Here is a 15639-nt window from a genome sequence, read left to right as displayed (position 1 = left end):
ATACTTGTGCACATCTGTCTGCAGTGCAGTCGCAGCATGCTTTGTCACCACACAACCGCAAGGAATGCAGGCTTCCTTTCCCCACCAAATTCCACAATGCTGCCAAACTTTCCACTCTTTGTCCTCATGCAAAAATCTGGTGGTTAAGATCCCGAAGTGACAGAAGATGGAGACGCACAGCAAGGCAGCGGAGCACAACGCTTCTGAACGCTGGCCTGAGAGCTGTTAATGCAGAACACCCAGGAAGAGTCAGAGCACAAACCGCGTGTGTCAGCTCTATTCTAGTCAAAAATTATTACTGAGTGCAGCGACCTTCAGCCGTGCCATGGGTACAGAGCAGGGTAAAAAGCATCAGTTTGGCACGAGACTGCCTTGAATATGGGCTAGTTTTCTTTAACCCCTGGAAAGCTAGGCAGGTTACACCTCCACCACGCAGCAGTGAAAGCTGTCAGAAAGGTATGCTGGATAGAAAATAGAGACACTAAAGCACGCCTTACTTTCACCCTGTGTGGGCATTTACTGAAAAACTCAGGCATCGTGCCCCTTCTTACAAATGGGCCACCTACCTGTTAACCCATACAGCGCCATTTTATGTAACCTGCTCCAGCCTGCTCTTGCCAATGCAGGGCACAGTCCCTAGACAGAAAACTTAGGCTTCATACAGCTACGATACACTTGTTTCTGCAGCTGGAAAGACAAACAGCTTATTTTTAAGAGAGCACACGACAAGCTCTAGTCCCTTGGGGGAACAGAAGAAAAATCTTGTCTCTTCTTTCACTTCCTCCCCACATCTCAGTGGTTAACTGAAGGGAAGAAATCAAATTCTTCGTTAGCTCACCATGGTCTCTTTGAATGGAAGTGAGCTTGAGAGCCTCTCAGAGACTTAATACCATTTCTAGATTCCTGCCAGCTCTCAGGAAGCTCGAGACCAAACTTGGAACAGAAACTGATTTACAGCCTCATGTCTCTTTCAAACCACAACCTGAAATTCAATTAATCATTTTCAAGTGGTTGTTCCAAAGCCTGTGACCTGATGAACTGCTTAGTTCTCAATCTCAGTCCTGCAGCATCTACCGTGCTCTGCCAAGGGTGAGGCCAGAAGCAGCAGGAATTACAGCACGCCCAGGATAAAAGTTGGAAAAAAATGGAACTAGCTGTGAAATTCAGAGAGATGGTTAAAGTCCATTACGACACTGAAATAAGAAAGTGCAGGAAAGATAATAATTGAAAGAAAAAGTAGTTTCTAGAAGGCAGCCCTGTGCTTTCAGAGATAATAGGCATTCTTTCTCAGAGGTAGCACAGAAGATCTCTGTTGAAAAACTCTGAGAGCAAAAATCATTTTCCTTTCAGAAATTCGCTGTATGGATTTTTCTCCTATTTTGATTTCCAGCTCTTCAAGCTAGGAAACAAAGTGTAAGCATGCCTATAACATCAGTGCGAGTGAATCTGCAACACCCGTAGAAAGTTACACCTGCAATTACAACCGGAACAGGTTGCAATTAATCTATTAATCAAATAAGTTCCAATCTCCCATGGGCACAGACATTCGCTGAATCGCTAATCGCTGTGCTATTAAACATTAATGAAATGCTTTATTACTCTTGGCCTTCTCTTCTTACATATGACGCAGCAGATGTTTCATGCAAGCAGATGTCAAAGGACTTTCAAAAGAAAAAAACCTCTCATCCTCAAGTCTAACAAAATCTATTTTCACTTTTCTTTTGTGATTTTTTTTTTAGGGTACAGGTCAGCGCTGCCTCCAATGTTTATTTGTCCTTCACCTCAGACTACTTCTACATTAACAGAAGATATCTAATATTAGTAGTCATTAGGGGCTTTCATTTTAATCCAGATGAAAATATCTGCCTCCCTAAGAACTTGATGGAAGCATCCAAACTTAAGGACACAAGAAAGAGAAACCAGGGGTGAAAATCAAGCAGAGAATAAGGAGGGAGCATAGCTGGTGAGTGAAATTAGCTGCCTTCAGATGATTATTTGCCAACAATAATTAAAACTTTCAGAAGTACAAGTCGTAATAATGAGCTCCCAGATGACTGAGCTTTTAAAAGGTTAACCTTTCACTGCTGAACTCAAAGAGAGACTGGGCAGCTCCTGCTCTGAGGGGTGGGGAATGCAGGGTAGCAAGTTTGTCATCAGCAAATGACTGCATTTATTAGTTACCGCTACATTTTAGAACCTCCACGTGCAAATGCTGAGTCTGAGATAGGCATGCCTAAGAAATTCTACGTCCTACTGAATTTCAGATGGTAGCCACATGTGTTTCAAAACCAGTTCTTTGTAGCCTCATATTAAAACAATTCAAGCTCCCTCAAGTATGTATTTTTATACTAAAAGGCAACAGCTGCAAAACAATGTCACTGGTTGATCTTTTGCTAGATGCAAGAAATCTACCACTTAAAAAGGGAAAGCCAACCATACCGCAGTACAAATCCTCTACAAACTTACCAGATGAGTTAGTGCTCACAGTTGCTAAAATGGGCTCTCAGACTTCTGACTTAGGAGTTTTTCCCTTAGTCAGCACCAGCACACTTCCAGCAGTTACTTTTTTCTTTCCCCAAAAATGGGGAAAACTTAGAAAACTTAGGGTTTCAGAAGCACTTTGCAGTGACAGGCAGCCAGCTGTGGCCTGCAGTCACAGCACCCCAGACCCAGCCATCTGCCGTGTCTTGTGGCCCAGGCTTATGCCCCTGAAGCCAGGACATAAGTGAGCACTGTGTCACACAGTCTGCCTCAGAGTCCAAAGCACACAGCACAGAGCTTTGAGATCAATTCGTACATCTGGTTGCCAATGGCATCAGTGTGAGACCACCACGCTGACAAGAAAGGCAAAGTAAAAAGCTGAAGCTGTAGTTGGGAATTAGCCATAGTGGCACTGTCACTGTATAAGACAGGAGTAGTTTCAGGAGCGTCACGGTCTCTACCTCATTTCTGAAAATCAAATGAGAATTACCACGTAATTCTGTCACAAAAAAAGAAATAAAACTGCTGAATCCAAGGTTCTAAGAAAGCCAAGAAAACTTGGCCTCTTGGGCACTGCATCATGTGGTATCTCAACAGCAGTTATCATCAGATGCTTCTAAGACTGCAAGAAGTTCATAAGCCACCTGGGACCCTAAAACCTAAAGATATCCAAGTTTAACCTCCCATATTAAGCCTGTTAGCTATTTTAAGAAAGTGCAGTCATAAAATATAAAAGCCTCAACAACTGATAGTCCGCCAACCTCACAGTTCTTTCTGCAGAGCACCCAGCTTCCCCAGGATGCAGTTACAGTATTGGGCTGCCACAGAGATGCACTGTGCCAGGTAATGAAGGCTCATCTTCAGGGCCCTCACGTCATTGGTTACAAAAGGGAAAAGCCCTGCAGTGAATAAACTGATGAACTCAGAAGAACTGAAATGCTAAGAATTAAGTCCTTAAGTCATCAGTCTACTGTTACCAAAAGCAATGAAGATTTCTGGATACAGAAAGCACTGTCCAGGTTTCCTACATAGCACTGACCAAAAAGGATGCACACAAGTTTCAACATCTTTCTGAAAACCAGCTATATTCAAAGCCAGCCTGAAATACTAACATAGGTAGAGCAATGGGACTTGCATGAGCCCACCTCTCACGTTATCTCCCTCCTCCTAAACTCAGAAACAACACAATTTTATCGATAATCAAGCAGGGTTGTTGTGCAGAAAGGAAAATCTATGAGCCCAGATGGACTCTGTGCTGTTACTGAGAAGCTGGAATTTCTCCCTAACTGATTCAACTGCACAAGAAGAAAGCTTAAACAACTTATCACATGAGTTCTACTGCCCATTTCTGTACTGAATGCTTTCCACTGACAGCTTTACGAGCTAGAAATATCAAACTTACTCCATAACATTTTGTGAATTCCTCTGGAACGTTTTAAAATACAATTCTGAAAGTTTTGAAAGATTTAAGAATTGACCTCCCAAAAATTACTACAAGCTAATGTAAACGAAACTTGTTTCAAAACCCCTCTCAGATTTTGCTTTATTCTATTTCCTGGAATGTTTATAAGTTGTATGTTAGAACTGGAGAAGTATGATACAAAATGTAGTAAGCAATAAGTCTGCCTAGCAAGTAAGAATTTAAACCAGTCTTAAGAAGTTGAAAGTATCTTGTACTTTACAGTACCTTATCTCCTAGGAGTTGGAGTTGCACAAAACTCAAGAATGAACACGCTATATAAAAGCCTCTGGTTATCTGAATTGACGAGACCAAAGATCAAATGCCAGCAGCTCCACTTCTTTAACTACCCAGATCAAGTGTCACAGGAACAAGATTTGCAAATTTACTTTTAGAAAGAAAGTTCTGAGGATAGCCCCTGCTTACCTTACTGTTAAGTAGTAACACATTCATCAAAGATGCAGAGAAATACTACCAGGTGCCTTGTGTTTCAACAGGATTGCTCCCCTGTTCACTTCCTCATCCCATCCCTGCACACTGAACAATACTTTCCACATTTTGGGGGAGACTTCATGTAAAGAAGGGTCTTGAAACTCTTCTGCATTCAAAGTGACTTCAGCATAAAATATCAAAGTAACTTTGTGCTTCAGACACAACACTGCTTGCCTATGTAGGCAAGACAGTGCTGCTACCAATGCGTTCTGGTATTTACAGCACAGAACAACAGATTAAGACACAGCCACCATATCTGGAGTTATACTGACATTCAGGCCAATTTAATTCGAATAGACTCTAAAGGTAAGTTAAGATTGCAAGAGTTTGGGAGGACAGCTGAATTCAGAAATCTCACTTGAAATTAATGACCTTTGAAAGCAACTCAAAAAGTCACCTACGGCCTTATTACCCATGCAGACAAGCCAGTAGAACAGGATGCCACATCTCAGTGCTTCGCCAGGAGGGGACTTACTTCTACCTGCACACAGTGCCTTGCATGTGCACTAAGTACAGGATGTTCCCACTAGCAAGGCGGACCCTTTCCAGAGCCACTCATCAGAAGAGCCCAAACCAGGAGGCCTTGCACTGTTTATCCTTCCTTAATTGCTGGCCTTCATGCTACCACAAATTGCTCAATGAGTGCAGTGGCTCTGCTGTGCCTCCAACACAACAGGCAACCCCCGGGTTTGCCCTAGTTTTCCTATGTCTCATTCTCCTTCCTCTTCTGATCTGTTAGCCTTACCAAAAAGCCGTAGATAACCTTTATACCTGTTACTCACAGCTACAGATGCAGAGTCACCACCTATCAGGAAATCAGTTATGTTATTTGCAAACCACGTCCTTTTCTGTCCTGTCCCAACCTGTGTTGACTTTTTGGTTAAAAAAAAAGAGAAAAAGCACGCACTGTATCAAGCCCATGACTATTTGCTCTGGCTCTTCGAACGCTGACTTCAATCATCCCCAGTGGTTTCTAGTATGCTGGGGAAAGAGCGTTTTTATTTCATATGCTCTCATGCTTTTCGCAGGTACCCAAATGACAAGCGAGTTGCATTAATAACCCTTGTGTAAGCAAGGGAGCCACAGCTCTCATAGACATGTAGGTACAGTTTACTGTGATGTTGCACTAACAGAAGAATATAGTCTATAACTATCATATACATGTTTTTAAAACAACAGAAGTTTAATGTCACTCCCTCGACTAAAAATGACCAGCTCTTATAATCTTTAATATGATAACTCAGATTTGCTTACTATAAAGACATCCAGCAAAGCAACATAAAGAAAAACACTAAGGCTTGGTCTGAACGCGCTCATACAGTTGCTCAAGGTCAGAAAGCAAATACAGACACATCCACGTACCACACTGAACTGAACTTTCCTAACACTTCCTACCCCGTGCACTGGGTTTTGAAGCAGAAAACTTCAAAGTGCCAACTTCCACACTTGGTATTAACACTAAGGGAAGTCAGAACTGCATCTTCTTTAAACTTCCTCTAGAATTCACCACGAAAACCAAACTTCCCCATGAAGGTGCCTTATCAAGTTCAGGCAAGTGTGGAAGGAGAAAAAAATTCCCCATGAACAGCACAGATTGGAACTCAGGAAGCACGTCTGCCCTGCCAAAACCTCCAGAGAAGCAGCTAAAGCTGTACTGTCCCCTTTCAGGGACTAAGTAGCCTGCAACAAATGATTTAATTTACAACCAGTCAGCATTCTTGCACTGCTACAGTCATCCGGTATAAATGAGATGCCTGTTCTCAAGTCCAAAAAACTTGCTACAACCTTTATGAGTCATTTTTCTGGTGCCATTAAACTTAGATGAATGCACAAGGGCCTGCAAACTCAGACTGATCAACAGATCTGCAGACATCTTCATATGAACAGCACAATAGCACAGAAACAGGCAGAATATTTGACTTGATGTCTTTTTAAGATCCAGCTTCATCCTCATTTGGCAGAATTTAAGGAAAAAACAAGAAGGGAAATACAATCTAGCTCTCTGACATCAGAATGCCCCTCGAATTAAAAAAAAAAAAACAAAATTAGATCCAGCTGTTCTATTACATATGCATTGTTATGCTTCAATGACTCAGGCTGGCTGTTAGTATTTTGACTGTTTAGCTTAGTACTAAGCGCTCTAATCACTATGGCTGGGGACTTTCAAAGGAACATCACAAACCGACAAGTGGAATGAACACCTTTGTTGGGTCGGTAACAATTAGGCAGGGCTTCAAACTCTGGGACACAGATGTACACGGTGCAGGTATTTGCATCATGACACATAGAGGAGCCTTGATTACTCATCCCAGTTCACTCTTCCAGGCACCACAGAATCAGAAACCCACCCTGAAGAAAGGAGACTGCATTCTCCTGAGTTAAGAGTTCGTCACATCTCACTCTAAAGAAGCAGAACCTGATTTTAAGTAGGTGCCCTCCCTGCTCCTGCCCAAAAAAGTAGTATAAGTTTGGGATAAGCTCTGGATTTGCAGCATCATTTGTTAGACTTTAAAACAAGCATCAATATAAAACCATGACACTGAGCACCGTAAATATTTTCCTTAGATGGAACATATCATCTTTCCAATGTACTTCTTTTTTTTTTTCTGGGAGTTATCGCATGATACAACTCTTATGAAGTCACTCAAATAAAATTCAGATCCAGTTTTACTTCCTGCAGAAGATCATATAGGAGTTAAGTCCATCCAGTAAATCCTCGCTGTTTCTCGCATCCTTAAATTTAGTTTTGCCAAACTTCACTGCACAGTGCGGATTAAAAGAACACGAGGGAATGAACTCAGAAGGCCACCAAACCAAACACTTTGCTTGTTTATTTTTCTTTTTTAAGTGCTTTGTGAAATAGCGGGAAAAGGATTCCCTCTATGGAGCAGACTAAAAACAATTCGGGCACTTGCATCTCATCTTCAGTTCTACCCAGGAACAGGAAGCATCTAAACCACAGGAAAAACCAGCACTGCTGCTAATTCCAGAATATGCCCTACAGAGGCTGAAGGTCCTTTTCTCTGCACTACGGAGGCTTAACAAAAAATAGCTTGCTTTCATTATTGTCTCACATCCCTGTACTACTTCTCAGAGCAGAAGTAGGCACTGCATATTGCCTTCAGTAGCAAGGGAAACACCAGCTACGCAGCTCTGAAAGCTTCCTAGGAGCACACCAGTTGATTTGAAAACATCAGATCTACTCAAGAAAACAAACCAGCAAATCAAAAATTATTCTGATTTCTGCATGTCCCGTAGCCTTCCTCATTTTGCTCGCTGAACTTGAGGTATTTCTCTTCAAGAAGGGAGCTGGGGATAAAGCCAGCTCATTTGCAAGGTTTTAAATGAAGCTGAGAGGGCTGAGCTAAGCAGACGGCACCGGAGGGCACAGCTCGGGTCTGGAAACACCATGTTTGAGCAGATCCGTCTCTTGGCCTTACTCTGGGAAACCTCTACTGAGCAGCAGGTGGGTCTGTTCCACCCTTCCTGTCCCTTAACACTTCATTAGCTACCACTTTTTCATCCCCCAAAGCATAGTTATCACAGTAGAATACCTGAATGAGAAGCAAGTACCAGATTCAAAAGGGACACGCCATTTGATGTAGCCTGAGATAGCAGCCAAATATTTTTAAGTTAAAAATGGCAAAAAATGAAGACAAATACCTGACAGCATACTCCAAACACACCTTAAGAACGGCACGCTGCATCAAGCATAATTTAATCAAATAAGAGAGGAAGTCAGCAAGTGAGAGGCACAGGTACGTAACGCTGCTAGATGTAAAAGCGCTTCAGCTAAATCTGCTGTGGGCAGGCAACCTCATGCTGTGCACTTCTAAGAGAGAACACACAAAGGTACAGCAAAAAGCCTTGAAGTAACTGTATGCACCAAGCTTCTAAGCAGCCTCAAAAGCACCATTTTGATCTCAACAAAGACCAGCTAATCCTCTATTTATATACTGCAAAATGCTTTTCTTCTCAACTGGGAGACAGGTGTAGAAGATTCCCAATGGGACACCATTTCCACCCCATATCCACTTTAATACCTGAGCTCAGTACAAAAGCCAGCTCTCAGGAGCATTAGGCGTGCCTGCTCTCTGCCTCTGTCTTAACTAGAACTACAAGACGGAAAAAAAATTAGCTTCAAATTTATATATGACCTTAAGCAGCAATGAATCACTAAATTGCTGAGCTCCAGAAGGAAAGATGTGAGCACTCACAACAGCAGTTCTGAAGGCTATCACAGACCTTTTCCATAAAAACACAGAGGATGTGCATATTTTACAACTGCTTTTGAACAGCAGCCCAGCACTCAAATCCTAGGAAGTTTTCAAGTCACCTTTCACTGTGGCTACTCAGATCTAGGAACATATAGTATAAGCAAGGCCCCCTCCCAGGTGTGTCCCAGCAAAAACAGCTGCGGGATTTACAAGTAGGAATGAAGAACAGCTTATCCCTACTGCACTCAGTTTTGTTTTTTCTATATCATTCCTTCTCAGGCTCTTAAACACCATAGCTGGAAAGGACAAAGGAAAGCATCCTGGAAAATGAAATTTAATGTGAGCAGCATCAGGCATTTTGAAGCATCTTCAACTGCAGTCGAATAGCTACAGTATGCTGTCACTATGTGGCAGAGTTACAGCTATTTCTGTTCCTGAAAGTACACATTTCCATACCTTCATGTGTGTGGAATTCTTCTAAACTTTAATCTCTGCTCTCAGTCTCATGGTTTCAGAATAGCATTGCAAACACATTAATGTTTGTTTTTTTTTAAACCTGCCTCAAAGAAGCCTTCAGCTTAATTTGAGATTCTATATATGGATATGTATGTGTGTGCATATATGAAATCCAAATATACAAATATGTATGTATGTTTATGTGTAATATATATTTCACATTTTTCATTAACAGCAGACTTACAGAATAACCTCCTTTGGTAGACACGAGAGACAACAACAAAACCATAATCATTACCACAGCAGCTACGTAAACCATCTGGACTGTCGAGGCAAAAGACTATCAAAAGCCAATACCTCGAATGGTTCTCTTTTTGAGTCAGTGGACACACAAAGGACAGGTCTGCATCCTCAAAGCTATAGTTTTCAGTCCAGCAGCACACTTGCAGCATCAAAACTTGCCAAATCAAAGGTACACACAGACTTTTGGTTTTGTTAGCTATACCGAGTTCTTGTGAAAACTGGGAAACTGAATGAAATACGAGGTTTAGAGTAAGAATTTAGATGTCTATCCAGACTCTTCAGCACGATGAGAACAAGAAAGCAATGCAACCACAGCAAAAGCCAAATGGCAGAATTCACTTAGATATTCGCTCTCTCTTTCAAGAGACAGATCAAATAGTGCTGTAAGAAATGCTATTATCTTAGTAAACATCTCTGCTAAGCAGGCTAAACTAAGCTGGATCATAGCTACAAATTTGGCCTCCATACAACAAAGTACAGACTTGAAGAAAGCCTCTCAAACAGAACGCAGCCCTTGAGCTCATCAGAACATGGAAAAATATCCTGAACCTGCATGCACCCAAGCGTCTCTGATACTGCAAATCGTATCTGACGGCCCTAGTTTTTAAGAGGGACTGCAACTCTTCACATAGAAATAGGAAGGGATAGTTTTGAAAAGACTTCCGGTCGAGCTGAATAATCTTCTTTCTGCTTGTTTTACAGAAGTTATTAATATTGGCTAATGTCACAGGAAAATATTAGCAGCTTTCTTCTCCCCTTGCATTACAAGCATAATGCATTACATCGAAGTAGCCAGAAGAGAGAAGTGTTGTTGAGGGTGCTCCTTCTAGTTATTTAACAATAAAATTAAGGCATCCTTCTAATAGAGCCACCTCTGTAATGGTCTTCTGAACAGTGATTCATTAGCCCTCAGATCTTCAAAGTAGCTAAGATGTGAAAGCCCTCAAAGACTTAGGAGAGAGGTGTTAAAACGTTATTATCTCTCATCATCGTGTCTATCCTTTGTGATTTCCATCCCATGGATGCTTCCAGATCGAACTGGGAAGTCCTTGGAAATGAGACAGAATAAATTATGAAAACACTATTTGGAAAGAAGGCCTTCAGTTTATGGTTTGAATATTCACCAGTCACTAGAAAGTGATCTGAGAGAGCTAGATTAGCTCATACAACCGTACATTAACAATAGTAAGTTATGTTTTTTGTGGGCACCCAGGCATATGACACAAGGCCACCGAGAAAGAGGATCATCAATACAACAGAGCAGGTCTAACCTCTATATTATATTTCACTCTTAATTTCAGACCCCAAGCACTGCCTGAAGACAAAGACAGTGTTTATTCTAAGCCTGTGTGATTATCTCTCACTTCCTTCTGTAAAAGGGTGTAATGTCCTTCCTCGACATCAAGTGCCTGAAAGACCGGCAGCTCGGGCATATACAGAGTGAGACAGAGCTCTACATGGTAGGTACCTCAACTTTGCAACAGGGAGGATGGCTTCCCATCATCTACACACCGAATGTTCCCATGGCAAAGCTGTAATACACGGGAACAGGTGTCCGGAAAATAAATTTGCTAAAATAGTAAAGAAGTGAAGATACTTTATACATCCTGACTGAACCTGACAAAGGGAGACTAAGCCTGCATTGAAGAGACCACAATACCTCTTCCTCAAAAGCTTTCCTGCTGGGTTTCCTTCCCAACCACTATCAATAGGCTGTCTGTCAAACCCTTGTTTGTCAGTCCACAGGCAGGACTATCCACAGCCCGAGCTTTCAGACCACAGCAAAAGCTTCTTTAACTCGATCAGAGTACCGTGTACCCCTGTCAAGAGAGATCAACTGCACTAACAACCATCTCAGTAGAGTGAAGCCCTCAGAAAATGCAGCATATTTTCCAATGCGTATCTGCTATCTCCTCTATGCTAAGTAGCCGAGGATAACAGAGCGCCAAGAAATGGGCCACGGAGAGCAGCCACGAGTGGAACCTATCAAGCCTGATATGAATTTGGACTCACAGTAATCTGTTAACCAGTGAGATTCTACATTGCACTGAGACCCTGTTCAAAACACAGCCATGCTAGAACTGCAGTGCCACAGCTGAAGAACCAACTGATCTGCAACAAAGAGTAGGAAGAGGTAGCAGCACTGCAGCTATCCATACCATCACATTAACTGCTGTACTCAACACATTAGCAAAGATTTTACAGTTATTTTGTTCTGGCATAGACCAATGCTTCTACTTCAGTGGAGAAACCAGATATAATAAGGGAAAGTAAGAAACAATACAAACACCACACTGTTCTCTGGTAATTCCTGTCTCAGGCAACAGCTTTCAGGTTAGCTTCAAACCTGTATAAATGCATCTCAGCTTCCTGGAATCTAAAAATGAGCAACTGTGGTGTGTTTTCTGTGTTTTTATAATGAACACCCTCCACACTCACAAAACACAGGAGGAGCTCAGGGGCCAAACTCTATTGAGACCTCCTGAAGTTTCTGAGTCCTCTAAGTTTCAAGGCTTTCTGCTGGCTTTTCTAAAAGCATTTTTACACAACAAAGAAGTTATCCGGCATGTCTCAAGCTAAATCTGTCACGATACAGACATACGCAGACACCAGCTGGAGGCACAGCTAAAAATTTCACTGATTATTTGAACTTCAGAAATTAATTTATATACAATATTCTTCTCCTGACGCAACCCCAGCACTGCAACCAGTGCAGACAGGTGCATTGAAGTGCTGCTCTCTTCCCCCAAAAGGTGAGAAAACTGATTTAGAACAGGCAAACTAACTTCTACCATCCTTTGCTATCTATGGTGGGGTTTCCTCTAACTGGTATCAAAGCAAGAGCGCATGTTCATGATAGAGAAGTGGGAATTCTAGTCATCACAGCTAAGATGACAGCATCCAGGCGGTCATGCTAAGGTGGCAAGAGCACAGCCACTGTGCACTTCACAAGCAAGCTCTCTGAAGAGCAGGTCTGCTTCTGAACTGCAACCAAACTGCAGGCAACAGGCACTCCAAGTTCCCTGATAAAATATTCAGTCCAACGTTTACAACCCAGATCAGATGTTCCCAAGGAGCAGCACACTCTGAAGTAATTGTAAACTATTCTTGATGTAAGATACCTTATCTCCACCTTCCAAATATGTCTAAGCAGAAGCTTTCTCCCAGCCTGCAGGAACATATGCCTTCAGACTTCAGAACATGCACTTCCAGATCAAAATGTAAAAAGGAAGGGGAGGGCTACTCTTAGGAATTACAGGATAAAACAGTGAGCTGAAGACAAAGACAGGTGATACAAGAGGCATACAAGAAGAAAAATAATTGAAGGCATTAATTCTAATTAGATGTCCAATACAGGTTTATTTAAACAAACAAAAGACCTCTCAAACTACAAGCATCTGATGAGAAGAAATGAAAATGCTTGGGCAAACGGTCATTTTGACAACATAACCTCAAAGTCGTGGGATTAAAAAAAGCTAAGAATTTGGTCCAAAGCATGAACTGATACAGTAGTGAATGGAGTTAAATCCAGCTGGAGGCTGGTCACAAGTGGTGTTCCCCAGAGGTCAGTAATACAGTCAGTCCTGTTCAACATCTTTACTGATGATGTGGATGAGGAAGCTGAGTGAGTGCTCAGTAGGTTTGCAGAAAACACCAAGATGCGGAGAGGTGTTCATCTGCCTCAGAACAGGAAGGTCCTACAGAAGGGTCTGGACAGGCTGAATCGACAGGTTGAGGCCAATGAAATGAAGAAGTCCACAGAACCGTAGAATGGCTTGGATTAGAAGGGACCTCAAGGGCCATCAGGTTCCAACCCCCTGCCATAGGCAGGGCTGCCAACTCTAAGATCAGCTTGCCCAGGGCTCCCATCCAACCCAACCTTGAACAGCCCCAAGGACAGGGCATCCACAACCTCTCTGAGCTAACAGAGTTCAATAAGACCAAGTGTTGGGTCCTACACTTTGGTCACAACAATCTCACGCCAGCACTACAGGCTTGGGTCAGAGTGGCTGGAAAGCTGCACAGAGGAAATGGATCTGGGGATGCTGATCAATACTTGGCAGAATATGAGCCAACAGTGTCCCAGGTGGTCAAGAAAGCCAATGGCATCCTGGCTGGTATCAGAAACAATGAAGCCAGAAGGACAAGGGAGGTGACCATTCTCATGTACTCAGCACTGGTGAGGCCACACTACACTGTGGTCAGTTTTAGGTCCCTCGCTATAAGAGAGGCATTGAGGCCATGCAGTGTGCCCAGAGAAGGGCAATGAAGCTGGTGAGAGGTCTGGAGCACACATCTTATGGGGAGTAGCTGAGGGAACTGCAATTATAAAGTCTGGAGACAAGGAGGCTCAGGGTAGCCCTTATCACTCTCTACAACTATATGAAAGGAGGCTGTAGCAAGATGAGGGTTGGCCTCTTCTCCCAGGTAACAGTGATAGGGTGGGAGAGAATGGCCTCAAGGTGCACTAGGGGAGGTTCGAGTTGGATGTTAAAAAAAAAAATTCTTCTCAGAAGGGAATGGTCAGGCACTGGAAAACACTGCTCGGGGAGGTGTCACTAGGCATCACAGAACCTGGAGGTGTTCAAGGAATGTGCAGATGTGGTACTAAGGGACATGCTTTGGTAAGCAATATTCATGGGTAGGCGGAAAGCTGGATTAGATGATCTTACAGGTCTTTTCCAACTTCAGTGATTTCTATGATTTCATGATATCCACCAAGCAGGACATGACAAGGGAAACACACTAGCCTTTCACCTACAACCAAAAGCGGAAGAGATCAAATAACTCTTCCAGGAACGGCTAGATTTAGAGCTTCCATTATTCTCTACCTTTTCCTTTCTTACAATGTGCTCTTCTACCATACTGCTTCTCCAGTGCTGCCTTTAACACACAATACAAGCCAGAAATAAATCTGACAAATCTAAGAACAATGTAAGAACTTTAAATATCTCCTTCAATTATAAGTCAAACAATGCTGCACTATTAGTGTAATTTAGAAACTTCTTTCCTTTTCACTCTTTAGCTGATGTCTCTCTCTATGATATGATAACTGTGATGGTGATAACACCAATTTCAAGACTCAAGGAAAAGACATACTCTTCCAAAAACACTTCAAAAGGATTGTTTTCCTACTAAAACAGTACACGAATTACAAACACAACCAGTGAAGCTAGCTAGACATGAAGTGGTACTGAAAAACAAATGAGAACTGCAAAGGAGTTGGTGAAAACATCATCCTCCAGCTCTCAGAAGTATTTCTAAAACTTTTTACAAGAGTTTCAAATCGTCAGTTTTCCTTTAACATGCTTTAAATTCCAATCCCTAAGCTCAGAAACTTTTGCATCTAGCTCGTGCCAACAAGATTACCCTTGAAGCCTCTTCTGCAAACCCTCCATACACTTTCTAATCATGAAAGCTGTGGGTTTCACCTCCAGATGCTGAAATCCACGTTTCAGATGGTAAAATCTGTTACCTTTGCCACCATTCACTCTTGAATGAGCTTATCTGCAGCTCCATCAACTATAAGAGAAAGTAGTCAAGTACACCAAGCACCGGGCAGGGGCAGGTAATGAGGTTTCTAATGGTCCTTAATTTGGTTTAAGTATCACACAGAGATAAACTTCTTGGAAGGCTACTTACAAGATTCACTAGTCTTCAAACAATCAGAATAGATCACATTTATGAATCAGATAATGAAGGGAATTAACCCTCCCTCAGTCCAAACTGCCCTGGGCTCAGTACTCAGTTACCTTCTTGCTTGGCCTGGGGACTTTCTAATGCATTCAGGCATAGCCTTCTACTTTATAGCTGGCAACGCCCAAGAACAAAGCCCAAAGGCATCTGTTCCTTACAGCAGTTTAATTGCTAATGACTAGAGAAGAATCTGTGCTAGAAAAAAGAAAGTACAACACAAACTTTTCCCCTGTTACCCCGGTTCATTGTCTCAAGAATCAAGTCTGCAACCAGGGAACAGCACAACATCAAATCAGGAAAATCAGGATTTTTAGCTTCCTGTTTTGCACTACTGCAAAAAGTAACAGCGGTGACTCACTTCATTTCAAGTTAAACTATATTCCTTTATCAAAAAACATCTGTTTAATCTTTAGTCTTGGATGTTTTTGTGTTTACATGCTCTAATGAAAACAAATGGGAAAAAAAAAAAAAAAAAGAATAAAAAAGACTGCCATAAAAGAAATGGAAAACAAGATAACATTCACAAAGAATATT

General features: G+C 42.1%; 1 protein-coding gene across 7 annotated transcripts in view; it reads right to left on the bottom strand.

The window, feature by feature from the left end:
- GSK3B (glycogen synthase kinase 3 beta) overlaps positions 1–15639 on the bottom strand; it is a 121033-nt gene that overhangs the window by 61837 nt on the left and 43557 nt on the right. The window lies entirely within an intron of this gene.

The sequence above is a fragment of the Coturnix japonica genome, chromosome 1 (genome assembly GCF_054131305.1).
Source record: "Coturnix japonica strain WE chromosome 1, WE-NBRP24, whole genome shotgun sequence".
In the NCBI taxonomy this organism is placed as follows: Eukaryota; Metazoa; Chordata; class Aves; order Galliformes; family Phasianidae; genus Coturnix; species Coturnix japonica.
The sequence above is the reverse complement of the archived record's forward strand: the minus strand, read 5'-3'. Positions and strand labels throughout refer to the sequence as shown.